This window comes from Lissotriton vulgaris, chromosome 2_1 (genome assembly GCF_964263255.1).
Source record: "Lissotriton vulgaris chromosome 2_1, aLisVul1.2, whole genome shotgun sequence".
NCBI lineage: Eukaryota > Metazoa > Chordata > Amphibia > Caudata > Salamandridae > Lissotriton > Lissotriton vulgaris.
The window spans coordinates 585,032,127-585,059,751 of NC_141687.1; the positions used below are offsets into that span (position 1 = coordinate 585,032,127).

General features: G+C 48.5%; 2 protein-coding genes across 3 annotated transcripts in view; one reads left to right on the forward strand and one right to left on the reverse strand.

Annotated features, from left to right (window-relative positions):
• Window positions 1-6,809, reverse strand: part of TMEM138 (transmembrane protein 138) — a 62,968-nt gene extending 56,159 nt beyond the window's left edge. Inside the window, exon 1 of the mRNA XM_086955602.1 lies at window positions 6,740-6,809. The gene's annotated coding sequence lies outside the window, so the exon portion shown is untranslated. The remainder of the gene's footprint in view (window positions 1-6,739) is intronic.
• A 33-nt stretch (window positions 6,810-6,842) lies between these two features.
• Window positions 6,843-27,625, forward strand: part of CYB561A3 (cytochrome b561 family member A3) — a 186,720-nt gene continuing 165,937 nt past the window's right edge. The window contains exon 1 of one of the 2 annotated variants that reach the window (XM_086955609.1): window positions 6,843-6,928. The gene's annotated coding sequence lies outside the window, so the exon portion shown is untranslated. The remainder of the gene's footprint in view (window positions 6,929-27,625) is intronic. The other variant, XM_086955608.1, reaches the window with a different exon arrangement.

Below are 27,625 nucleotides of genomic sequence, written 5' to 3' on the forward strand. Positions count from 1 at the left end.
ATGTTGTGGTGCCCCTGAGTGATGTTGTGGTGATGCGATAGAGTGAGTGCGATAGATAGATAGAGGGAGGGCGATAGATAGAGTGAGGGGCGAAAGATAGATAGATAGATAGATAGATAGATAGATAGATAGATAGATAGATAGATAGATAGATAGATAGAGTGAGGGCAATAGAGTGAGGGAGATAGATAGATAGAGTGAGGGTGATAGATAGAATGAGGGCGATAGATAGATAGAGTGAGGGCGATAGATAGACAGCAAGGGCAATAGATAGAGTGAGGGCGACAGATAGACAGCAAGGGCAATAGATAGAGTGAGGGCGACAGCTAGATAGAGTGAGGGCGATAGATAGAGTGAGGGTGATAGATAGAGTGAGGGCGATAGATAGAGTGAGGGCGATAGATAGATAGATAGATAGAGTGAGGGCGATAGATAGATAGAGTGAGACGATAGACAGATAGAGTGAGGGCGATAGACAGATAGAGTGAGGGCGATAGACAGATAGAGTGAGGGCGATAGACAGATAGAGTGAGGGCGATAGACAGATAGAGTGAGGGCGATAGATAGAGTGAGGGCGATAGACAGATAGAGTGAGTGCGATAGCTAGATAGAGGGAGGGCGATAGATAGATAGAGCAAGGCCGATAGATAGAGTGAGGGGCGAAAGATAGATAGATAGATAGATAGATAGATAGATAGATAGATAGATAGATAGATAGATAGATAGATAGATAGAGTGAGGGCAATAGAGTGAGGGAGATAGATAGATAGAGTGAGGGTGATAGATAGAGTGAGGGTGATAGATAGATAGAGTGAGGGCGATAGATAGACAGCAAGGGCAATAGAGTGAGGGCGACAGATAGACAGCAAGGGCAATAGATAGAGTGAGGGCGACAGATAGAGTGAGGGTGATAGATAGAGTGAGGGCGATAGATAGAGTGAGGGCGATAGATAGAGAGAGGAGACAGATAGATAGATAGACAGCTAGATAGAGTGAGGGCGATAGATAGAGAGGCAATAGATAGAGAGAGGCGATAGATAGAGTTAGGGCGATAGATAGATAGATAGAGTGAGGGCGATAGATAGAGAGAGGCGATAGATAGATAGAGTTAGGGCGATAGATAGATAGATAGAGTGAGGGCGATAGATAGATAGAGTGAGACGATAGACAGATAGAGTGAGGGCGATAGACAGATAGAGTGAGGGCGATAGAGTGAGGGCGATAGACAGATAGAGTGAGGGCGATAGACAGACAGAGTGAGGGCGATAGACAGATAGAGTGAGGGCGATAGAGTGAGGGCGATAGACAGATAGAGTGAGGGCGATAGAGTGAGGGTGATAGACAGATAGAGTGAGGGCGATAGAGTGAGGGTGATAGAGTGAGGGCGATAGACAGATAGAGTGAGGGCGATAGACAGATAGAGTGAGGGCGATAGACAGACAGAGTGAGGGCGATAGACAGATAGAGCGAGGCCAGCCGATAGATAGAGTGAGGCCAATGGAAAGATAGATAGAGTGAGGCCAGTAGATAGATAGAGTGAGGCCAGTAGATAGATAGAGTGAGGCCAATAGATAGCTAGAGTGAGGCCAAAAGATAGCTAGAGTGAGGCCAAAAGATAGATAGATAGAGTGAGGGTGATAAATAGATACATAGTGAGGGCGATAGATGGATAGAGTGAGGGCGATAGATGGATAGAGTGAGGGTGATAGATGGTTAGAGTGAGGGCGATAGATGGATAGAGTGAGGGCGATAGATGGATAGAGTGAGGGCGATAGATGGATAGAGTGAGGGCGATAGATGGTTAGAGTGAGGGCGATAGATGGTTAGAGTGAGGGCGATAGATGGTTAGAGTGAGGGCGATAGATGGATAGAGTGAGGGCGATAGATGGATAGAGTGAGGGCGATAGATGGTTAGAATGAGGGCGATAGTAGGTTAGAGTGAGGGCGATAGATGGTTAGAGTGAGGGCGATAGATGGTTAGAGTGAGGGCGATAGATGGATAGAGAGAGGGCGATAGATGGATAGAGAGAGGGCGATAGATGGATAGAGAGAGGGCGATAGATGGATAGAGAGAGGGCGATAGATGGATAGAGTGAGGGTGATAGATAGGAGTGAGTGAGGGCGATAGATAGATAGAGGGCGATAGATAAATAGAGTGAGGGCCATAGATAGATAGATGGTTGTGTGTGTGGGGGCTTGTGTGTGTGTGGGGGGGATGTGTGTGGGGGGGGGTTGTGTGCGTGGGGGGTTGTGTGCGTGGGGGGGTTGTGTGTGTGGGGGGGTTGTGTTTGTGGGGGGTTGTGTGTGGGGGGAGTTGTGTGTGTGGGGGGGTTGTGTGTGTGGGGGGGTTGTGTGTGTGGGGTTGTGTGTGTGGGGGGTTGGGTGTGTGGGGGGTTGTGTGTGTGGGGGTTGTGTGTGTGCGGGTTGTGTCTGGGGGGGCTGTGTCTGTGGGGGCTGTTTGTGGGGGTTGTGTGTGGGGGGTTGTGTGTGTGTGGGGGGGGTTGTGTGTGTGTGTGGGGCTGTATGTGTGGTGGTTGTGTGTGTGGTGGTTGTGTGTGTGGGGGGGTTGTGTGTGTGGGGGGGTTGTGTGTGTGGGGGGGTTGTGTGTGGGGGGGTTGTGTGTGGGGGGGGTTGTGTGTGGGGGGTTGTGTGTTGGGGGTTGTGTGTGGGGGGGTTGTGTGTGGGGGGGTTGTGTGTGGGGGGGTTGTGTGTGGGGGGTTGTGTGTGGGGGGGCTGTGTGTGTGAGGGCTGTGTGTGTGAGGGCTGTGTGTGTGGGGGCTGTGTGTGGGGGTTGTATGTGGGGGTTGTGTGTGTGTGTGGGGTTGTGTGTGTGGGGGGGTTGTGTGTGTGGGGGGGTTGTGTGTGAGGGGTTGTGTGTGAGGGGGGTTGTGTGTGAGGGGGTTGTGTGTGAGGGCATTGTGTGTGGGGGGATGTGTGTGTGGGTTATGTGTGTGGAATTGGGTGTGTGTGGGGGGTTTGGGTGTGTGTGGGGCTGTGTGTGTGGTTGAGTGTGCTTGTGTGTGCATGTGGGGTTGTATGTGTGTGGAGTTGTATGTGTGTGGGGTTGTGTGTGTGTGGTTGTGTGTGTGGGGGGTTGTGTGTGTGGTTGGGTGTGTGTGGGGTTTGTGTGTGGAGGGATGTGTGAGTATGGGATGTGTGTGTGGGGGGATGTGTGTGTGTGGGGGGGATGTGTGTGTGGGGGGGATGTGTGTGTGTGGGGGGATGTGTGTGTGTGTGTGGGGGGGATGTGTGTGTGGGGGGATGTGTGTGTGGGGGGATGTGTGTGGGGGGGATGTGTGTGGGGGGGGTTGTGTGTGTGTTAGGGGTTGTGTGTGTGTGGGGGGGTTGTGTGTGTGGGGGGGTTGTGTGTGTGGGGGGGTTGTGTGTGTGGGGGGGTTGTGTGTGGGGGGTTGTGTGTGTGTGGGGGTTGTGTGTGTGTGTGGGGAGGTTGTGTGTGGGGGGGGTTGTGTGGTTGTGTGTGCTTGTGTGTGGGGGGAGTTGGGTAAATGGGGGGTTGTGTGCGCTGGGTGTTGTATGCGTGTGGGGTTGTGTGTGTGGGGGGGGGTTGTGTGTGTGGGGGGTTGTGTGTGGGGGGTTATGTGTGTGTGGGGGGTTATGTGTGGGGGGTGTAAGGTTGTGTGGGGGGGTTGTGTGGAAGGGGGTGTGTGGAGGGGTGTGGGGGGGGTTTGTGGGGTGTGTGGGGGGTTATGTGTGAGGGGGTGTGTGTGGGTGTGGGTGTGGAGGGGTGTGGGGGTGTGTGGGGGTGTGTGGGTGTGGGTGGTTGTGTGTGTGGGGGTTGTGTGTGTGTGGAGTTGTGTGTGTGGGGGGGGTTGTGTGTGTGGAGTTGTGTGTGGGGTTGTGTGTGTAGGGTTGTGTGTGTGTAGGGTTGTGTGTGGGGGGATGTGTGTTGGGGTATGTGTGTGTGGGGGTGTTGTGTGGGGGTGTTGTGTGGGGGTGGGGGGGTGGCGGAGACGGACAGACCAGTTAAAAGTACTGAATGTGACCAGGATAAACACAGCATGGATTGTTTAAACAAATTGCTGCGTGATTTTTAAAACGTCACTCTAGTACAGCCTGTTGCTGGATGCAAGGTTGAAATGGATACTCGAGAGCAAACAGTTTTGGCAACGATAAACCGGGGCTGATAGTGACTGTGGGGAGTGAGACACAGAAAGAACAAGGGTTTGGCAGCCTGGAGAGAGGCACAGAGATAGAGACCATTACATGTAGAAAGTCAAAGAGAAAATACATTGTTAAAGGCAGAGAGAGAAGCAAATGTAGGGTTGAAACAGGGAGAAAGGCAGGTGAAAAGGTTGTGGGCGATTAGACAAAAGAGGAGATTAGAAAAGAATATAAAGTGGGAATATTCTGGGGGTAGAGTGGGTAGAGAAACATAGGTGTAGGAGAAAGAGAAAAGAAAATAGCAGAGGTGAGGCTGGTGACTCAGATATACATAGATAGAGAACGATAGACAGGAGGGAATAAAGTGGAAGGAAGAAATGAGGGTTGACAGCAGAAAAACACAGAAGTGAAGATAGTGGGAGAGAAAAGGAGATAATGAGAGAGGTGAGAAAGGCTCAATAGACAGTAAAAACTGAGGGAAAGAGAGAAAAAGGTCGAATGGGGAGAGAGGAGAGAAATATTAGAAGATGTAGCGATGGAGAGCAGGTCTACAGTCAGTTTCAGATTGTTCAGCTGTAAACTGTGATTGCTCAGCTGCCCATATTTTTCTTTGAAGTACATTGGAAGAGAGAAATGTTCTGGTGGTTCACGAAAGAAACAAAAAGTTATGTTTTTATGACAACCAAGTCCGCTCTTCCAGGGCAAAGGCATGTAGTTTGCGGAATCACCACGAGTGGTGGGGGGACCGGACGGACATTTGTTGGAGAGCTGTCTTGCGTGGTACCAGCATTTTGTTTCCTGCGGAAAATACATGCAAGCCTTTTCAAGGTGAGCATGCATGGGAGGGCAGGGTGGAATCTAAAGAAACATGGTTCACCCCTTGCATTTGGATTGTCTTCTCTTAAGCCACCAATTTGGGAATGAGCAGTGTGACTTTGCCAGAGAGCTACTGGTGACTCCTGATCGACCTATAAGAGATCCCTACTGTATGCGTTGGTAATATTGAAACCTGTTTAACCTATATCACCGCCCTGTAGCTGGCAACACCTGGTACTTGTTTGCACATTCAGGGTCAGATCCATCCACCCATGGTCTTTGCGAGAGATCCCACCGTTCCTACAGCCCAACAAAGCAAAGCATGAGAACTGCAGACAGTAACTCCGACTGCTTCCAGAAAACACACGCAGGCAACATGCACACACTTTGCACACGTGTAATGTGTGAAAAAGGGTGTTTGTTTTTGCAATAACAGCAAGTAGTCATTTCGCAAAACAAACTTAAAATAAAAAAACTAAATAAAATAATTAACAAACGTGCACACATGGTACTTTGTAGAAAAACAGGGTGCAGATGGAAAAAAGTTACAATACTTGGGAACATAAATGGTTTGATTGCTTTGAATAGAAATGCCCACGGCCAAAAGAATCTTCAATACAATAAATGGTTGCGGGGGCACGGATCTGTATGCTGCTGATTGAGGAGACTGCTCGTAGAGAAGGCAGGCGGGGAGAGGATTCCTTTGAAGTCTGATGGGGAGGCGGGGGAGCAGATTCCTTTGAAGTCTGATGCCGAGGCTCAGACAAATGGTGTGCGATGTGGCTGGCGATGTGCACGTGCCTGGCTCACATGAACTGTACCTGATCCGCAGTTTCTGTAGACTTTTGAAAGCCATACTATAATCTCGCCAAAGAAGCATTGCAAGCAATGCTGTAGGCGAGATCTAAAAAGGCAGCCTGTTTGTGGCCAATTAAGTAACCTAGAACACATTTACTGACGCGCATGCTCTTGGGGCCTATTACTTTAAATGTATACGTTAACTGCCAGACTAGACTCTGACTTTCAAGCAACATCCGAGTGACTCCTCCAAACCTTGAATTTCAATGTATGGGTTCTATTAGTAACCCTCACCGTCTGTAGATTTCGCTTCTTCTAGTTCATCTTTTTTGTTTAATGTTTTACAGCCCACCCTCTCCGATTTCCATCCGGAAACCTTCTGGGCTCTGTCTTTCTCCCTTTGCTCCTGGCCAGCTCCACCTCAAGAAAATATGTGTGTTCACCGCTACGGTCACAGATTGGAATCCACGCGATCTCTAGCTTTTTATTTATTTATTTATTTATTTATAAAACTTATATAGCGCAGCTGTCACCTTGCAGGTATCCTGGCGCTGTAACAGTATAGCTCCTGAGATGGAGAGCAGTGGGGACTGCCCTCCCGTCATCGACAAAACGTGCTCCACTTAATTCTTCTGTTATTTAGCGACAAGATTCCCACGGGAGAAAGTCCACTTTATATGTACACGTAAGGGTTTGGATACTCTCCTCTCTCCGCGACTTCCCAATACCACCTCCCCTTGGTTCCCTTCTTTCTCTTCCCTCATCATATGGACTTTAAACTAATCATACCAACGCTTCCCATTCACCGACAGCCCTGTTTCTCTTAGGGTTTAGAGGTATTCTACTCTTCCGGACTCCTCACTACCGAGGTGCACCTCTTACTCGTCCCCTCGTCCTCTAATCTAACGCCTTGCCATTCCTAGCATCTTCCCGGCTCAGGTCCGCCAGTTCCCCGTCATTAGCATCTACCAAAATCAGTTCTACCCACTCCTCCCGTTCTCACCTCTTCAGGGTTTTCAGCCACAAGCGTCATGGAAACAGCAACATCCGACTGACTTAGCCCCGCCTCTTCCGAACACGGAACCGCATTTCTGATTCGTTCATCACTCAACGAGCATTCAAATCCTACAACTCCCAGAAAGCCCAGCTGCACTACCAGGAAGTGTGTACTGAGGAGACCCCGACAGCGGTGGTGAGCAGTGTTGCCAGATTGGATTAATTTCCGCAGAAATTGACGATATTTTCCCCATTGTTGCGGGAAATAACTCTCCAGGCGGGCGGGGGCAGAAACGTGGGATTTACTAAAACCTGTGCGCTTAAAATCTCGGAGGGGGGGCGACGCAGCCAATCAAAATCATGCAGAGCCCCCGGATTCAGCATATAGCGCGAAAGCGCTACCTAATACGGCCCTGCTGAATTTTTATTTCTTTATCAGAGACCCCGGATTCAGCATATAGCGCGAAAGCGCTACCTAATACGGCCCTGCTGAATTTTTATTTCTTTATTTATAAAGCGCCATCTAGACCCGTGGGTATCAGAGCGCTTTACATACACAAAGGAAAAGCAGCATTGTATAACTTTGCAGGACATGAGGGTGCGTAAAGGTATAAGCAAAGACATAATACTTCTGTATACTGTGAGCGGAGAAAGACGCAGGTGGTTGAAACAGTCAGATTACCACCACCCTTGAAGGTCAAAGTGAGGGGGGAGTACATTAAGTTATTGATGCCTAGGTTGGTTGATTTGGTCAGTAAAATATTGGTTGAGGAGAAGTTGTTTCAGGTCCTTTTTGAAGCAAGAGAAGGAGGGGTTGCATCTGATGTATGGATTTCCGCATAGTGCCGTGGCATCTCGCGTTAGTTACTACCAACAACCTGTCATAGGCGCCGAATTATAGGCCGGTTCTAATGGGACATGAACACCTCATGAGGGGCTAACAAAATAGGCTTATTTATGACTGAAAATGCTGTGCAGATCTATTCCTTACCAAATGCTTGGTGTCCTTTTGAGTCCACCGCAGAAATATTTAAAACGTTGACATGCGCAGCACAACCAATGTTTTTACCTCATTTTAAAAGTCAGCACGAAATAACGCAGCCTGCCCTTGGGTACATTGTTTTGGAACATCCTGAAAGTGAGAGAAGCAAACGGTCCCTAATGAGCCGTAGAATACATGATCAAAGCCATCAGTCCTCCTCTTTCCGTCCCCACCTCAGGGTCTCTATGTACACGCGCTGCTTCTACTGATATGGAAGGAACTGTGGCGTTTGAGAGAGGAGTCAGGAGTGTCAAGGCAAGGGCTGGTTGGCCTACCCTGCAGCCAGCTTCTGTTGCTCGTGAGATTCCTAGGTGCCCAGCAGGTTATTTAAGGCAAGGTTAGTTGTCCAAGTCACCAAGTGTCCTTCTGCTCTGCTGCTGTCAGCTGCCCTCTCTCTCTTCCTCTTCTTCCCTTTTTCTAATTGCGCCTCCTCACTTGCTGAAAACCGTGACTTAAAAAAAAGTAGTTTCCTCTACTTTCCCTCATCCGTTCCCCTGTGAAATTGATCCAAAAAAAGAAAACACTTGTGCTGGAAATGTCCTCTTTTTCTGAAATTTTTCTGTTCCATGGTGCAGCCTCGGGAAGAATAAGAAAAAAAGTTTGAGAATACAAAAAATAAATATCTAAATAAAGCATGACCAAGTGGTCGTTAGGTGGCCAGATTGGTTTTATTCACTCCCAAACACATTAGCGCCATTTTACAGAGTTTACCATTATAGCGCTACTTTCGTTTTCTCGTCTTTCTTTGAACAGCATTGATTTCCCCGGCTGTGGAAGTACACCAATCCTGGCAGCACTTCAATGCCTGATTGATTGACAGGAGTGGAAAACATTTAGGGCCATATGTAGGTGAGGCAATACCAGTCGGCAACGGTGAAATTCGGTCAATTTCACCGTTACAGACCGGTATTTAGGGATTAGAGATGTAGGAGGCAGGTTTCAAGGAATCTGTAATTTACTGAATTGGTTATTTAGGAAATCGGTAAATTACCGAATTCTTAAAATACCGATTCGGTAAATTACCAAATACTTAATTCCTATGTAGGAGGCACTCAAGTGAGTGCATATTAGCATTCAGGATTCGTTATTTACCACCATCTATAAGTTGGTGGTAAATACCAAATACCTTAGTAAAAGGAATATTTTGCTTTTTTTTCAGTGCCATGTGGCAAACATACATGCCCTTAGGGCATGTATGTGTGCTACATGTGCACACATGCACGATTCAGGTGTGCAACAGGGTGTCAATGTGACACCCTGCCACCCTTGAATATATTCCTCCTATTACCGATTCGGTAATCACCGAATCGGTAATAGTGAATGACTTCCCATTCATTCCTATGGGCCTTCAGGCCCATAGGAATGAATGGGAATTACTGAATCAGTAAATACCGAATCGGTAATACAGAATATTACCGATTCAGTAAAATTTATCGATCATTTACCTACTTACTATTTACCGATTTTCAAATACCCAATCAGTAAAATTGGGTATTTAAAAATCGGTAAATAGTGATTACCTACATATGGCCCTTAATGTGATCCTTATCAGTAGTTTTCCTTATTTTAGTTTAGTTATTTTTAGTTATTTTAGTTTATAAAATCTGTGTTCAGGGATGTGGTCTCTTTAAACCATATTGCTCACATTTTGTAAGGAATCAACATTGAAACATGTCCCTTCTGGGCCTTGCAGTCCTGTCCTTTACTTTTCAGGCAAGCACACTGATTGATTTCTGAACAATGAGTGTAAAAGTGTTAAGGTAACCATGTTGTTCTCCTTACATTTCACATGCTTTACTCAATCTTGCATTCCCTATTCCCTATGAGGGTTTGCCTTTCCCAAGATGTCACCTGGCATCATATTACTCTTTTCTAGTGCATAGTTTGAATTGAGTCGCCTCCATGTGTTTATAGCGAGGCACAATTGGGTTGTAGCTGAAGGCAGTGCAGTTTTCTCTCAGTGGGACAGTATGGTGTTCACTCTGGGGAAAGGATGTGGCACTATGGCCAGAGCTGCCGAATTTGGAACTGGGTAACCAGGTTCAGTCTTCAGGAACAATCCACCACACCACTCTCCTGGGGAAGCACATTCCCATGCTAGACCTTCAAAGCCCTGGTGTCTTAGCACCTTCAAGGCCTGTCCACCACAATCCATACTGAAGTTCACCTCCAGTCTTGCGGGCAGGCCTACGAAGCAGCACACCCTAGAGCAACAGTGACTCTGTCACTGAGGTCACAGGACCCTGGAGGTCAGTCCACCGCACCCATTGGTACCTCCATTGGCCTTTTTCAGCAGGAGTAGTGCAACTCACCAGGGATCAGCAATGCAGGATTTGCATGCACACCAAACTAAGGCGCTTCTTTACAAGGGAATGGCGAAGCGTGGCGTTAAGCAAACATTACTTATGCCTCACTCCACCATTCTGAAAATGCAGGGATGCACCGTATTTACAATAGTATATCACGTCCCTGCATTTTCCCTTTCGCTAAACCCAGCTGCCGAGCACCAACGCATGCACACTTGCACCCATGGTGCACGGGTGCCAGCGTTGAGAGAATGATTGTTTATGTGCAGGAAGGTGTCCCTTCCTGCACATAAACAATCCAGCATGGCGAATTATAACTTCTATTTGTGCTGCATTGTGCAGCACACATAGAAGTTGCAACTCGTCATTTATTAAATGTATTTTTTTGTGCAGGAAGGGATACCTCCCTGCACATGAACAATCCTTCATGGTGATTTGCTGTTTCTATGTGTGCTGCACAATTGAGCACTCATTAAAACAGCAAAAACCAGAAAATAAGCATTTCTCCTCATTTCGCCATGTTAAGACCAGGTTTTCCTTGGTCTTAATTTTGGCGTTGCCTCTTATTCATGTCACCCTTGTAAATAGGGAGCAGCGTCAAAATCAATGGATGTTGCGACGGAACATAGGCCAGCCTGACAGACACTCTTCTTGTTCAGGTCAGGCAGGCAGGAGCTGGATATGCCTTCAATGCGCGGACTCCCTGAGATGAACTTTGCCAGGCTGAGGATTTCACAGCCCTGTTGGCGTGACCTCCTCAATCTGGCAAAATTGCCCTGAGGCCCTTCCCTAGTGATGGAGGGGAGCATCATCGATTGCCTTGGACCTGGGCACTTCAGTTTTAAGCGCTGAAGTTCCCAGGGCAGTGTGTCGGAGGCACCTAGTCACTGAGTTGGGTGGGATTAGGAGTGTCATTGACCCATCCCACTCTGTGACGAGGTTGAGACTGTTGCCTTCCAATTAGCCAATGAGGTAAGGCAGAAGTCCCAACCCTTCTAGGACCTGTGAGGCTTCCCTCTTGGAGAGCTGCTAAGGTAAGTTGTATCCATATTTTTTTAATGTTTAATGTGTGTATGTATTAATGTATGTGGATTTAGCTCGTACTAAATACACATACTCTCAAATAGATTTATACTTTTATTAGTGTTGTGAATGGGTGTGTGCGTGTGTGAATGCACAAGTGTAAGTGAGGTGTATTTGCATGTGTGGCCGCCGCCCCCTCCCTGGTAAAATTACCGGACATCACTGCTTTGAACACGGATATCCTTTTGTTATCTGCAGTTAATATGCCCCAATCCTTCTTCTACAGCACAGTAAGGCATTACTTTATGGTTTATATCTTTTTAGGTCTCGGCCTGACGTCAGCAGCGCATGCGCTGCTTTCGTCATGAGTCTTCTTGGAATCGATACGATTCCAGAAGCCTCAACCCAGCTCTGCCTTCAGCTTTCATTCGTGCGCATAGTTGGCGTCACAAATTATGCCTAAAGCAGTGCAATGATTGCACTGATGGCATGCCAATCATTCCTTGTTGCCACCCTGTCTCCTTTTAGACACGCCCACTGGGTTTGGATAGTTTACGGGCGGATTTACACTCTTTCCTTTAAAGGTTTAAAGGACTCTAAGCACTTTTTAAAAAAATTTGCAGCGCCGTCCACATGCTTGTAATGGATGTTGACAGCCTCTCCTGCTACTGCCCCCGCCTCCCCCCCTCACCCTCTCAAAATATGGAATTCTGCTGCATCATCAACGTACCTTATCTCGCTGGTATTTCGCTTTGTAAAGCAATCTATTCATGCATTAATTTGCGCATTATGATGAGCTGACGAGTATATTTCGTGTGAGGTGGGGTGGGACTACAGAGGTATGTTTGAATAGTCAGAGCCTTTAGAGCCAGAGAACTAGGTCAGCAGAGCTGCTCTAGAGGCAGAGAACCAGGTCAGCAGAGCTGTTCTAGAGCCTAAGAACCAGGTCAGCAGAACTGCTCAAGAACCTAAGAACCAGGTCAGCAGAGCTGCTCTAGAGCCAGAGAACCCGGTCAGCAGAGCTGCTTTAGAGCCAGAGAACCAAGTCAGCAGAGCTGCTCTAGAGCCTAAGACCCAGGTCAGCAGAGCTGCTCTAGAGCCTAAGACCCAGGTCATCAGAGCTGCTCTAGAGCCTAAGAAGCAGGTCAGCAGAGCTGCTTTAGAGCTAGAGTAACAGGTCAGCAGAGCTACTCTAGAGCCAGAGAACTAGGTCAGCGGAGCTGCTTTAGAGCCAGAGAACCGGTCAGCAGAGCTGCTGTAGAGCCAGAGAACCAGGTCAGCAGAGCTGCTCTAGAGCCTAAGACCCAGGTCAGCAGAGCTGCTCTAGAGCCTAAGACCCAGGTCAGCAGAGCTGCTCTAGAGCCTAAGACCCAGGTCAGCAGAGCTGCTCTAGAGCCTAAGACCCAGGTCAGCAGAGCTGCTCTAGAGCCTAAGACCCAGGTCAGCAGAGCTGCTCTAGAGCCTAAGACCCAGGTCAGCAGAGCTGCTCTAGAGCCTAAGACCCAGGTCAGCAGAGCTGCTCTAGAGCCTAAGACCCAGGTAAGCAGAGCTGCTCTAGAGCCAGAGAACCAGGTCAGCAGAGCAGCTCTAGAGCCTAAGAACCAGGTCAGCAGAGCTGCTCTAGAGCCTAAGAACCAGGTCAGCAGAGCTGCCCTAGGGCCTAAGAACCAGGTCAGCAGAGCTGCTGTAGAGCCAGAGAACCAGGTCAGCAGAGCTGCTGTAGAGCCAGAGAACCAGGTCAGCAGAGCTGCTGTAGAGCCAGAGAGCCAGGTTAGCAAAGCTGCTCTCGAGCCAGAGAACCAGGTCAGCAGAGATGTTCTAGAGCCAGTGAACCCGGTCAGCAGAGCTGCTGTAGAGCCAGAGAACCAGGTCAGTAGAGCTGCTTTAGAGCCAGAGAACCAGGGCAGCAGAGCTGCTTTAGAGCCATGTAACCGGTTAGAAGAGCTGCTTTAAAGCCAGGGAACCAGGTCAGCAGAGCTGTTGTAGAGCCAGAGAACCAAGCCAGCAAAGCTGCTCTAGATCCAGAGAACCAGGTCAGCAGAGCTGCTTTAGAGCCAGAGAAACCAGGTCGGCAGAGCTGCTTTAGACCCCGAGAAACCAGGTCAGCAGAGCTGCTCTAGAGCCAGAGAACCAGGTCAGCAGAGCTGCTTTAGAGCCAGAGAACCAGGTCAGCATAGCTGCTCTAGACCCTAAGAACCAAGTCAGCAGAACTGCTTTAGAGCCAGAGAACCAGGTCAGCAGAGCTGCTCTAGAGCCTAAGAAGCTGGTCAGCAGAGCTGCTCTAGAGGCAGAGAACCAGGTCCGCAGAACTGCTTTAGAGGGAGACAACCAGGTTTGCAGAGCTGCTTTAGAGGGAGACAACCAGGTTAGCAGAGCTGCTTTAGAGCCAGAGAACCAGCTCTGCAGAGCTGCTCTAGAGCCAGAGAACCAGGTCAGCAGAACTGCTTTAGAGCCATAGACCTGGGTCAGCAGAGCAGCTTTAGAGGCAGAGAACCAGGCCAGCAGAGCCAGAGAACCAGGTCAGCAGAGCTGCTCTAGAGCCTAAGAACCGGGTCAGCAGAGCTGCTGAAGAGCCAGAGCAACCAGGTCAGCAGAGCTGCTTTAGAGGGAGAGAACCAGGTCAGCACTGCTTTAGAGCCAGAGAACCAGGTCAGCAGAGCTGCTGTAGAGCCAGAGAACCAGGTCAGCAGAGCTGCTCTAGAGGGAGAGAACCAGGTCAGCAGTGATCTGTGATCTTCGCAGGCCAAGGTAACAGGGAAATAGGCCAAAAGCTTTCAGGTTTTTCAGGGTCTAAAGAAGGTTTCTTGAGCAACGGTGTTACCCTGGCCTGCTTCCAAGCTCTGAGCACCACCCCACACTCAAGGACCCATTAATCACCAATTCCAGAGGGTATATGATGGTAGGTAAGATCCTTTGAAATTGGTCAGGCTTCAGAGATCAGCAGGGGAGCCTGACTTCACCTTGGAACAGAGTGTCAGTAAGACCTCTTGAGTGATGGGGGGGAAACCTCAAGGATGCCACCAATGAGGTCGCAGGATATCTCAGGGGGGCCTATAGGAACCATAGGAAAGTTTTTATAAATATTCTCAACCTTCCTGACAAAAAACGTTGCCAGCTCGTTGCATTGCAAATCAGAGGTGATCGCCAAACCTGTGGCGGCTTTCTGTGTTTTAAGCTCCGTGACTATGGAGAAAATACTCTTAGCCGGATTGGAACTCCTGCTAATTTGCTTGGCATAAAATGCGGCACGCTCAACATGAAGGGCCCTGTGGTATCGCTTAACAGCAGCGCGGTAGAGATCCTTGGACATAGGGTCAAAATCCTGTTGCCAAGTTCTCTCCAGCTTCTTACAAATCTTGCGTAAGACATCTAGTTTAGCGTTATACCAAGGATTAGATTTAGTATTCCTATTCATAGACCGCTTGGTAGGAATAAGGCCGTCCAAAGGCTGTGTGATGTAATTAGAAAAAATGTAATAGGCCTTGTTCGGGTCAACCGGAACAGTCGGAGAGGTGGCAGCGAGATGACTTTGAAAATTTTCCCAGTTCAATTTGTGCCAGGGGCGCTTCAATGAGAAGGTATTTACTAGATTGCGGGCTGGCAAAATATCATAGATCAACATGGGAACTAGATGGTGATCAGACCAATCCAACGGAACAGGAGGTTGAACCACAAGAGAGGGTATATTTGTGAAAACAGGGTCTAATAAATAGACAGCCAACTGCAAGGGGCCTAAGACCCTTTGATCGAGCTGACACGCTGCGAGATCAGCCAGGAAAGATGACACATCAGGATCAGAGAGGTTGTCTAGATGTAGGTTAAGGCCACCTATAACAGAGAAGTTAGAGGCATTGACCGCCAGAGTGCAGACTGTCACAGAGAGAGCATCGCTGAACCCTCTGGACGGACCCGGGGGACGATAAATCAGTAGACCTGACACCGTATAATTGGAATTAAGAGTAATTTTTAAAAAAGGCGCATTCGCAGTCGATAACAAGCTGCTTAACGAAGGTACAGGGGTACCCGGTTTTAAGAATGAACTCAGTGCCCTCGTTGATCTATTAAGAGTGTGAATCGTATAACCCTCCGGAAGAGCAAGTACTTGCTCCGTCAGCATGTCTTCAGAGAGCCAAGTCTCAGTAAGGAATAAGACATCGGGGGACTTGTCTTCCAGGAGGTAATGAACATCACCAAAGTGCTTGGCTAATGAACGACAATTAAGCAGGAAAACCGTGGCAAAAGTGCAAGAAAGCGGGTTACTGGTCCTAACCGGAACCAGAGAGACAAAGCCACAGCATATACACCCAAAACGGCTCTCTAGACCATGTAACCGCAGTTGTCTGCACTTTGTTGAACCCATCCCAATCGCAAGCAGCTCAGTCTGGGAATAAGAAACCCCGATTCCAACAAAACTGGCAGCATGTCCAGCGACAGACCGGCACGGACGGGCGCCGACTGGCTTGCCTTTGGCGCGTCCGCTGCGCGGCTGAGTACCTATGATGTTTTAATAGGCCCCCAGTAGCGGAAATGAGGGGAGGGGTGAGGAGCCACGTCCCTCTCATCAATTCCCTTCTCACGGAGCATTTTACTGTAAACCACAGGCTTGATCCCTCCCAAAATGGTTTTCGGCCCGGCCACAGCACTGAGTCAGCGCTTTTGGCTGTGACTGAACATCTGTGGAAGGCCTTAGATGCGGGGCCGATGTCGGCACTGATCCTTCTGGATTCGACACAGTGTCTCATGCCATCTTGCTGAATTGTCTGTCTGAGGGTGGTGTCACTGGCTCAGCACTTAAGTGGCTATTCTCCTTCCGCGCAAAAAGGACGTTTCAGGTGGTTGCCCCCCCTTTTGCCTCTGGTACTTTTCCTATGGGCCAAGGGGTCCCCCAAAGCTAGTCCCTGAGCTCTCTGCTCTTCAATCTTTATGTCCAACCCCTGGCTGGTTTAGCCCGGAGTAGAGGGTTGACCATGGTCTCTTACGCTGACGACACTCAGTTGGTGGTTGCTCTTTCGAGTGACCCCGAGCAGGACGCCGGGAAATTTCAGGGCGACCTCTCAGCGGTTGCCGAGTGGATGACCACCAATTGTCTCCAACTGAATACCAACAAGTCGGAAGTGCTGTTGGTGGGAGGAAACCATGATTGCTGGAGCGAGCTGTGGCCCAAGGGTTTAGGTAAGGCTCCCACCCTAAGCCTGTAGTAAAGAACCTGGGGGTCTGGATGGACACCTCACTCAATTTTCAGACTCGGACTAAAAAGGTGGCGAGAACCTGTTTCGGTTTGTTGCGCGGGCTCAAACCTATACTGGCCTTCTTCAATGCCACGACTAGGCAGATCATTATTCAGGCCTTGATTTTGTCTAGGTTGGATTATGCTTGCTCGCTGTATCTGGGAGCTAATAAATCTGAAATACAGAGGCTACAGAGCGTCCAGAATGCAGCCGCAAGATCTCTTTTGGGCCTGAGCAGAACATCTGCAGTGACCAGTGCCATCCGTCGCCTCCACTGGCTGCCCGTGGACAGGCGAATTGAGTTTAAGGCACTGTGTATATTGCTTTTAAAATTCTGAAACTGGCATCCCCTCAAATTCTGACAGATCTCCTTTTAGGTTATATTCCTTCATGATCACTTCGATCCATGGGACAATGTCTGGTAGTGATCCCCCGGGTGAGAAGGTTCCGCGCCTGCGGGTGCTCCTTTCGTAATATAGCTGCCATTCTGTGGAACTCTTTGCCGGCCCACATTCGAGTACTCACTAATTATCTTCACTTTAGGAAGGCCATTAAACATTTCTTTTTCCCTCCTGTGTTTTTGTGCATGCTGTTCTCTTGCTGCTTAGTGCTGGGACACCTCTTAGCTGGGGCAGCTGTTGCACTTTATAAAATTTTAACATAACATAACAGTGCTAATGATGAAGGGGAATGGAGTGGGATGGAACACGAACGTTATCAGTGGAGTTGAGGGAGTGGGAGGGTTCAGGGTGTCACCAAAAGTTCTGGGAAATTGGGTATCTTTCCTTTCTGCTCTAACTTTCATCTGTACCCCAAACAAACCCATCTGCTGCTTGCCAAGATAGGAGCTTTAATCGAGCGCTTGCTGCAACACAATGGAAACCACAATATCCTCTATACCTTTTACTGTCGGAGTAAGTGGTCACGGAAAAGGACTTTGGAACTGAGGGCAGGGAGTCGGTTAGAGTAGGTGACTGTCTCTTTTCTGGCCTCTCCTAACATTTTAACTGGATAAGTGTTGAACTCTCATCTTACTGTAGCAGCCCTCAGTTTTCACACTGTTGCTTCACATTTACAGACACTTGTTTTGCATGAAAACTGTGTTCCAGATTGGTCTGCTGCAATGGTTATTTTTGCTGTTGTCCCATACTGTCATTGTAAAGTAGTTTTTTGTTGTATATTTTCAGACAAGTACATAGAATGTAAGCTATGTCAAACAATTTGTGCTGCAATTACGTTAATACAATGGGATGTTTCTTAATATGTAGATCATTGTGTGGTGTTAATTCTGCATAACCTTTTCAATAGTCTTTTTGGAGCCAAATTGTTGAAATGGCATTGAAATTCCTATTCATAGACCTAAAGTGGTTTTTAATCTGCTTTAATTTTGTTGAAGTAATTCATGAATGCCAGGTTCCTGTTTGGTTCTGTGGTGAAAGAACTACAAGATGAAAAGTAAAATGAGTAGTAATTAACACAGGTGACCAGTTAACCTCCTCCTACTATCTGTATATTGAATAGAATTAATCTTTAAAATATTTTCTGAAGACTACTTTTGCAAAATTTGAGAGTTTCGACTTTGGGCTGACACTGGTCTGCATTGGGCTAAATTTGGGCTGGCGTTTGTGTGAGGTCTTGGCTGCCGCTGCCGGACTCAGGACGTCTCCTTACCTTACGGAAGACTACCTCACACAAGCGCTGCCGGACACAGGACGTCTCAGTCTCACACGGAAGTTTACCTAAGCATTAACACGGATTTGCTTGGAGGCTTACTCATCGCCCTAAACTAGGTATTTGTTCCCAACCTTGGTCAACGTACTCCCTTATCTGGACTGAGGACCTAGGGGCTTTTGTCCCTTTCCATAGAAACCTCTTTGATTATATTAGTTGTTGGCATTCACGCTTGGACTTGTGAATTAAGCTACCTTATTGCCCAGAAGAAGCCCTTTTTATAGGGTGAAACATGTTGGCTGTTCTTATACATGTATACTAAGGATATTTGAATAATAAAAGACTTTCAATCTATATTTGAAGATTATATGTTATATTGTTAACACTTTACCTGCTGAATTTGTTAATTGGTGTGTTGTGTCTCGCATCAACATTTTCTAATGATATTTATCTGTGGTCATGTGGCAGCTGACTATTTCAGGAGGGCAACATTATCTTTTGTTTACTGTTGGTGGCAAGCCTAGACGGTGCAGTTGTCTCCAACCCTGCTGCCCTTCTGTCTCTGTTGCTTCCACCTCATTAGTACCAGTTTAATAACAAATTGCAGAAGTAAGCAACTGAAATATGACCAGTTAACCTTTGTAAAGGACCTTCTATTGCAAGCAAGCACATTGCCACATTTTTAGTAACTTGATCTGTTTGTAGTTACAGACAATTTTTTGTTAAAATCTGCAAATGATGCATTATGTGGCAAATAAGGCAAATCCTTAATTATGGGGACAACAAACGCGGCTACAGAATAGCATAATTTAAGTGGCCCTGATATACATTATATAGATATATTTAATAACTTTCTCTTTTTTGGGAAATCCCACCTTGTTTTATTTACTCCTAACTTTTCTTTACCACTACCCACCCCTAGGCACTACAATTACTCTTACCTCCCTTTACCACATCCATCCCATAATCCTAAATGTAACATTTGATTTAATTGATTTTTCGGACGGGAACCTCCGTGTTACACCTGCCACCATTGGTGTGAGTCTCCCTTCCACTTTTTGCTGTTGCCGCTTATGTTTTTGCTGGTTTTAGATGCTTTTGGGCACTGTGCCACTGCTGTTCAGTGCCACAGTGCAAGTGCTCCCTATGGTAAATTGATGTATGGTTTAGTGACTCCATGATTGGCTTGTTTGGTTTACTTGTCAGACCCTAGTACAGTGCACTGCGTGCGCCCAGGGCTTGTAAATCAAATGCTGCTGGTGGGCTTGCAGCACTGATTGTGCCACCCACCGGAGCAGCTTGTAAAGTGTGTCTCAGGTCTGCCATTGCATAGCCTGTGTCCAGTCTGGTACTGTCATGTTGACTGGGCAAGTGCACCCACTTGCCAGTCCCTGAACTTTCTCTTTTATACATGTTAGTCACCCCTAAAGTAGGCCCAAGTGCAGGGTGCGTTGTAGGTAAAGGGTAGGACATGCCATGGTGTGTGTGGCATGTCCTAATAGTGAATTACAGCCATTTATGTTTTTCACTATTGCATGATTATCTGTTCCCCATAGGCCAGAATGGGCAGTTTGATTATAACATCTTATAATCCTAACTGACTCAGGGAACTAGGTAGAAATTCAAGTTTAGCATGCCTTAACTCAGAATGATAAAATACATCTTTTAGTGAAGTTGGTTTTAACATTCTGTGTTTGAAAATGCCACTTTTAGAAAGTAGGTATTTTCTTTCCTAACTATCCAAGCCTGCCTCTGCTAGGTTGTGTATTCCTTGTCTGGAGTTTGAGTGACAGGGGCTGGGGGATTCCAGGAGATAGGGTGAGTCAGCACAGGGCTGAATAGAGAGATCTTCATGTAGATGGTAGAGAGGAGTTGCACCTGGGACCTGAATAGGGTTGTGCCTTCCCTCCACAATGCTGGCTCTATGTCCTGTGGTGCGTCTGATGTCCCTGGCCTACACTGAAAAGGGAAAGAAGGAGTCTTGTCAACAAAGTGCTCCAGGACTGACAAGAACTGGTTTGGTCTAGGCAAAGGCCCATCTGCCTTCAGAGAACAAAGGGAAAATGAGTATAAATGTTGGGACCCAGACCCAAGGACTTTAGATCACTTCTGGGAATCAAGAGGAACCTTTGACAAGGAGAAGAAACAGGAAGCTGAAGGAGGAGACTACTCCAGTCCTGTGTGTTTGGGGGTTGGCCTGCAGTGGTTGCTTCATTGCCAAAGAAAGGGGGAAAGGACTGAGTGTGCTTTTTATCAACTTAAAGAAGAATCTCCAAGGGCTTGAACTAGAGCTAGCCTCCTGCCTGAAGTCTCAGGGATACAAGACTTCACCAACCAGCTCCCCCTTGAATTCCCTTGCTGGGAATTGAAGTGCCTGCTGTTGTGCTTGGCCTTCTGAGAGACTGCGTGTCGCTTGGAGCGCAACGCAATGACGAGAAGCTCGTCGCCGCCGCAGCAGCTGTTGTCGCATCGCCGAAGAAGTGAGCCGCACTGTCACTGTCGCATCGTAACCAAGACACCATTTTGTCGCATCGCACCGGAGAAGAGTATCGCATCAAGGTGCCCTCTTGTTGCATCGCACCGGAGAGCAGTAAGAAACCAACACATCACCTCCCCACACAGTAAGGAAGCGAACATCAACTTCCCTCGCAGCTGTAAGGAACCGGCGCATCCACTCCCCTGCGTGTAAGGAACCGACGCATCTCCTTCCCTGGGACCCTTTTTTTTTTCTTTGCGTTACGCATTCAAGGTACATTGAGAGTAAAGTAGCGCAATTACAACTTTAGAGAACTGCTCTATTTTATTTTAGAGTCTATTTTTGAGTACAGTATTGTGGATTTTTGTTGTTTGGTCTTGTGTTAAGTCTATATGAAAATACTTATTTTTATAATACAACCTGTGTGGTTTCCATTTGTAGTGTTGTCACTGTATTACTGTATGTGTTCGCAAATGCTTTACACACTGCCTCTGAGATGAGCCTGCCTGCTCGTGCCAAGCTACCAAGTGGGTGAGCAGGAGTTATTGTAGGAGTGTAGCCCCTTACCCAGACTAGACGCAAGGGTCCCTATTTGGTCAAAGGTACCTAACTCTGCCAACTAGAGACCACAAATCTAACATTGCTGGTCAGCGGTGAGGATTTGGACTTGCTTTTGTGATTCATATACAGTGATTGGTGTACGCTACTAGTGAGTGCAGACCATAACGTGACCACATACTTTTTGAGAGTTTTTCCTTGGAACTTCTTTTCTATTTTTGATTCTTGAGAACTGCCAGTCTTTTCTACCATGAACAAGTCAGCATCCATAGTATCTGTAGACATCGTATTTGAAGAAGAGAGAATTGATACTTACACTGTGCCTCATCTCAAAGCTTTGGGCAAGAAATCTCTGTGAAAGGCCTCACCAGGAAAGAGGAATACCAAAAGGCGCTGAGGGCCTGGGTAGAATCTAGGAATGCCAGTGATCATCCTGAGGAGCCAGTGATGGAGCCAGAGGATTTAAGTGGGCAACTTGAGGGGCCAGTGGACCCAACCGGGGGAATGCACCTTCAGGGGCAGGCATCAGTGTTTCTTCCAAGGGATTGTTCCCAGGAGAGCTAGAGGACAGAGCAAAGGAGAGGATCCATAAGTTGGAGCTAGCTGGCTCAAAATGGATGGTCAGAAAGACATAGAGAACAAGAAAATAGAGCTTGGGATGGCATTGGAGATGAAGAAGGTAGCCTTAGAGGAAAAGAGAATGCATTTTGAGCATGAGTAAGGATTGAGGGAATTGGAACTCTAGGCCAAAAGTTTGGAGGTGCCTCCCTCTGGTGGCAGCACACTGCCAGTGTCTGTTGAAGCAAGAGCCTACATCTCCAAAGATGTACTTAAAGATTTCCACAAGAATGAGGATATTGTTCAATGGTTTAGGGCTTGTGAAGCTGCAATGTTGGCCCACCGGGTCCCTGAGAAGGATTGGGGAGCGGGGTTGTGGGCCACTTTGTAAGGGATGGGAGGGACACTTTGTTGGATTTACCTACAGAGGAGCAGATGTCCTATACCTACATGAAGGGAGCCCTAATGTCCAGATTTGCTTTGACCCCAGAGTTATACAGACAAAGGTTTAGGAATTGTAGAAAACTGGAGTCTATCACATGGGTGGAATATGTGTCTTTCTTTTGCAGAGCATTGGATGGTTGGGTGAAGGGTAGCAAAGTAGATACTTTTGAGGCGCTCTATGATTTGTTTGCCTGGGAGCACATGCCAAATAACTGTTTATCAGAGGTACGCCAGCATCTTATTGATAGCGAGCTGACTAACCCTAGGAAGCTTGCTGAGGAGGCGGACCGCTGGGTGAGCACCCGGGTCCAGAAGGGTCATGTAGGAGACTTTGCCAAAGGTGGGCGGGGTCCCCAGCAGAAGAGTAGAGGGGGGTGGGCAAGGGTAACCAGAGGGAATTCCAGAAAGGGCCCCAAAGTAATCCCCATGGGAAAGGTTCCCAGCCTCCCCCTGAGAAGAAGGTAGTGGCCCGACAGATACGCCTGTTCACAAGGGGCCCAATACCTGTTTTAAGTGTGGTCTAGTAGGCCACTGTTCTTATGATGCTAGATGTCCCTTGTATGGGAAGACTGCATCCACTGATGCACCACCCCGGTAGTTGGCTAGTGTAGCACTGGGGGAGGAGATGGGTGCCCAAGGTTAGTGGGGTCCCGCAGAGATGCCCCTTGTCTCTTTAGGAGACTGTGAGGTGGTCCCCAGGACCCAGCTGCCTGATAACACTAAAAAGTACAGGCAGTGGGTGACCATCAATGACAAGAGGGTGGAAGATCTTAGAGACACCGGAGCCAGTGTGATAGCTGTCAGTTGTCGGCTGGTGTCTGCAGAGCAGGTAATCCCCAATGCATTTTACCCAGGTGTTGCCGCTGACAACAAGGAGAGCCGCTGCAAGGTGGCACAGGTTGCCTTTGAGTGAGGAGGGGGGGTCGCAGGGACTTCAAGTAGCTGTGAGGCCAGCCATGCCTGTTGAATACCTATCAGGTAACAATTTGGAGAGCTCCCCTTGGGCTAAGGTGGAGCAAAGAGCTCATTTAGAGATGTTGGGTTTGCCTGAGTGGGCCTGCGTGACCACTCGGTCTATGGCAGCCAGTAAGGGTATTCAAGAGGACCTGGAGCCTGAGAAAATGGCCCAGGTGCCTGCCATAAAGAGAAGAGGTGAGGGCACGGGGAAACTGGCCCCTGAGATTCCCACGGCCCAGGAGGAGGCAGACCCTGAGGGGGATGCCCTGGAGCCTATCTGGGAAGAGATTGCTGAACTGGGAGACCTGCCTGAGCTGACCCATTGGCAGCAAGAAGGAGGTCCCTCCAGGGAAGAGTTCTGTGAGGAGCAGAACAAGTGCCCTTCTCTTGTGGGTTTGCGGCAGCAGGCTGCAAATCAGGCAGCAGGTGATCAGTCTGGATCACTTTGGATCTACTGGGAGAATGGTCTCCTGTATAATGAGCCTAAGGTTGCTGAGCCTGGTTCAGCCCGTGTGCTGCTGGTACCACAGCGCTTTAGAGCCTTCCTACTGGGGCTGGCTCATGATGTGCCTTTAGCAGGGCATTTGGGGCAGGATAAGACCATTGAAAGGCTTGTCACCCACTTTTATTGGCCCCAAATGCGCAAGAGTTTAGACACTCATTGCAGGACCTGTCAGACTTGCCAGGCAAGTGGAAAGAGTGGGAGGAAGTGCAAGGCACCTCTCCAGCCATTCCCTGTGGTCAACACCTGCTTTGAAAAGGTGGGCATTGACATTGTGGGGCCTCTGGATCCCTAGACAACCATGGGCAACAGCTTCATCCTGGTCTTGGTGGACCATGCCACCCAGTACCCGGAAGCCCTCTCAGGACAGTGACGGCCCCCGTGGTGGGACGTGCACTGATGGGGATTTTCTTCTGCGTGGGGTTTCCCAGAGAGGTGGTGTCAGACCGAGGTGCCAACTTCATTTCTAAGTATATGAACTCCCTGTGGTTGGAGTGTGGTGTAACATACAAGTTCACCACTCCTTACCACCCCCAAGGTAATAGGCAGGTTGAGAGATTCAGCCGGACCCTCAAAGGCATGATTATGGGTCTTGAGGAACCCATGAGGAGTAAGTGTTACGTCCTCTTACCATGCCTTCTTTTTGCATATCGTGAGGTGCCACAGAAGTCCCTAGGGTTCAACCCCCTTGAACTTCTCCATGGTCACCCAGTAAGAGGACCTTTGAGTTTGCTCAAGGAAGGCTGGGAGCATCTCCCAGGAAAACCTCCCCAGGATGTATATAGCTACATGCTGGCCTTCAGGAACCAAAGTAGGCGAATCAGAAAACTTGCTGAGGCAAATCGGGAAGCCAGCCAGGAGAAGCGGTGGTACAACCAGAATGCCCCTCTGGTTGAGCTACAGCCTGGTCAGAAAGTGTGGGTCATGGCCTCAGTGTAGCCCTGTATGCTCCAGGATAAGTGGACCGGACCATTTGAGGTGGTGGAGTGCAAAAGTCCGGTTACCTACTTGGTGGACTTGCGGTCTCCCAGGAACCCCTTGCGTGTCCTGCATGTCAACCGCCTGAAGCCCCTTTTAGAGAGGTCGAAGTGGGCATGCTCCAAGCAACAGATGCTGGATTCAAGCTAGCCTGGCTGAAGAAGTGTGACATACCCTGAACCCGGTCACAGGATGCTTGTTTCCGGTCCAGGGAGGACCTGGCTTGGCAGTTCGTTCTGGACTGTTCCCATGAGGCACAGGGTCAAGACTGATTTGCATATGGCTGGGTCTAAACTGGGGTGGCATGGTGAGCAAATGAACCATAGATTTAACCCAGATCTCTTGACTGGGGATGAATGTATGATTCATTCATCATTCCGTCCATCATTTGTTTGCTTAGCACTTTTCACCCTATGTGGGATGGGTATGCCGAGATGTGGGTCCCTTGCTCACTGTGCCACTGGAGTCAAGCTAGCCTGGCAGAAGAAGGGTGACATACCCTGAAACCGGTCCCAGGATGCTTGTTTCTGGTCCAGGGAGGACCTGGCTTGGCAGTCCGGTCTGGACTGTTCCCATGAGACACAGGGTTAAGACTAATTTGCATATGGCTGGGTTTAAACTGGGGTGGCATGGTGAGCAAAAGAACAGTGGATTTAACCCAGATCTCCTGACTGGGGGTGAATGTATGATACATTCTGCATTCCGTCCATCATTTGTTTGCTTAGTACTTTTCACCCTATGTGGGATGGGTAGGCCCAGACGTAGGTCCCTTGCTCACTGTGCCACTGGATTCAAGCTAGCCTGGCTGAAGATGGGTGACATGCCCTGAAACCGGTCCTAGGATGCTTGTTTCTGGTCCAGGGAGGACCTGGCCTGGCAGTTTGGTCTGGACTGTTCCCATGAGGCACAGGGTCAAGACTGATTTGCATATAGCTGGGACTAAACTGGAGTGGCATGGTGAGCAAAAGAACAATGGATTTAACCCAGATCGCCTGACTGGGGGTGAATGTATGATACATTCTGCATTCCATTCAACATTTGTTTGCGTAAGAATGGAAGAGGAGACTGAGCATCTTCCTGACCTGTCTGCAACAGAGCGAGATGGGTCAGTGGATGGAGTGAACTTCTCTTCCACCCTGACCCGTGAGCAACAGAATGACTGTCACCAGTTGCTGGGACAGTTTTCAGACCTTTTCTCCCTGATTCCCAGTGTCACTGATTGGTGCATCCATGATGTGGACACTGGGGACAGTGCTGTTAGGCACAAAACCTACAGGGTGACTGACAGGGTGAGAGCTTGCATCAAGGAGGAGGTCTCCAAGATGCTTGCATTGGGGGTGATTGAGTTCTCTAACAGTCCTTGGGCCAGCCACTGGTCCTGGTCCCAAAGGCTGCTGCACTGGGTGTCGCACCAGACCTGAGGTTCTGCGTGGACTACCGAGGGCTCAAGTCAGTCAACAGGACTGACGCATACCCCAACCCCAGAGCTGATGAGCTCATTGATTGGTTAGAGGCTGCCCAGTACCTCAGCACGTTTGACTTAACGTCTGGGTACTGGCAGATCGCCTTGACTGATTAGGCAAGAGACTGGTCAGCATTCTCCTCACCAGATGGGCACTACTAATTCTGGGTTATGCCCTTTGGGATGAAGAATGCCCCTGCCACCTTTCAGAGGTTGGTCAACCAGGTGTTGGCTGGACTTGAAGAGTTCAGTGCCGCCTACCTGGATGACATTCCAGTGTTCAGTGCAAGTTGGGAAGAACATCTGCGCCACCTCTGGGAAGTGCTGATGGCGCTGCGGAGAGCAGGCCTCTCAATCAAGGCGAGTAAGTGCCAGATCAGGCAGGGTTCCATGGTGTACTTGGGACACCAGGTTGGGAGCGGCCAGATGGCGTCCCTACAGCCCAAGATTGAGACCATCCTGGCTTGGGAACCTCCCCAAGAGCCAGACAGAGATGAGAGCCTTTTTAGGACTCACCAGGTATTACAGGACGTTTGTCAAGGTGTATGGCAGCATGGTTGCACCCTTGACAGAGCTGACTTCCAGGAAGCAGCCCAAGAGAGTGGTTTTGACACCTGTCCGCTTTTGATGCCATGTGCACGGCACCCGTGCTCTTGGCACTCAACTTCTCAAAAGAGTTTATTGTTCAAACAGATGCTTCAGAGCATGGTGTGGGGGCTGTTCTTTCACAGATTAATGAGGAGGGCCTAGACCAACCTGTAGCCTTCATCAGTAGGAGGTTACTTCTATGGAAACAGAGGTGTAGTGCAATTGAGCATGAAGCATTTAACTATGGTCTGGGCACTGAAGATGTTAAGACCATACTTATTTGGGACTCACTTCCGGGTTCAGACAGACCCCTCACATGGTTGATGCAGATGATGGGTCAGAATCTAAAGCTGTTGTGTTTTTCCATATCCCTACAGGGGATGAACTTCACAGTGGAACACCGCCCTAGTAGAGAACACGCCAATTCTGATGGTCTGTCTAGATTTTTCCGCCTTAGTTATGGGAACTCCCAGGAGGTAGGGTAGTTCTCCCCACATTTCGGCTGGAGGGGACACTTGATAGACCTGGCACCATTGGCGTGGGTCTCCCTTCCACTTTTTGTTGTTGCCTCTTATGTTTTTGCTGGTTTTAGATGCTTTTGGGGACTGTGCAACTGCTGTTCAGTGCCACAGTGCAAGTGCTCCCTATGGTAAATTGATGTATGGATTAGTGACTACATGATTGGCTTGTTTGGTTTACTTTTCAGATCCTAGTACAGTGCCCTGCGTGGGCCAGGGCTTGTGAATCAAAAGCTGCTGGTGGACTAGCAGCACTGATTGTGCCACCCACCGGAGCAGCTTGTAAAGTGTGTCTCAGATCTGCCATTGCAGAGCCTGTGTGCACTCTAGTACTGCCATGTTGCCTGGGCAAGTGCACCCACTTGCCAGTCCCTGAACCTTCCCTTTTATATATGTTAGTCACCCCTAAGGTAGGCCCAAGGGTAGGGTGCATTGTAGGTAAAAGGTAGGACATGCCCTGGTGTGTGGCATGTCCTAATAGTGAATTACAGCCATTTATGTTTTTCACTATTGCATGATTATCTGTTCCCCATAGGCCAGAATAACATCTTATAATCCTAACTGACTCAGGGAACTAGGTAG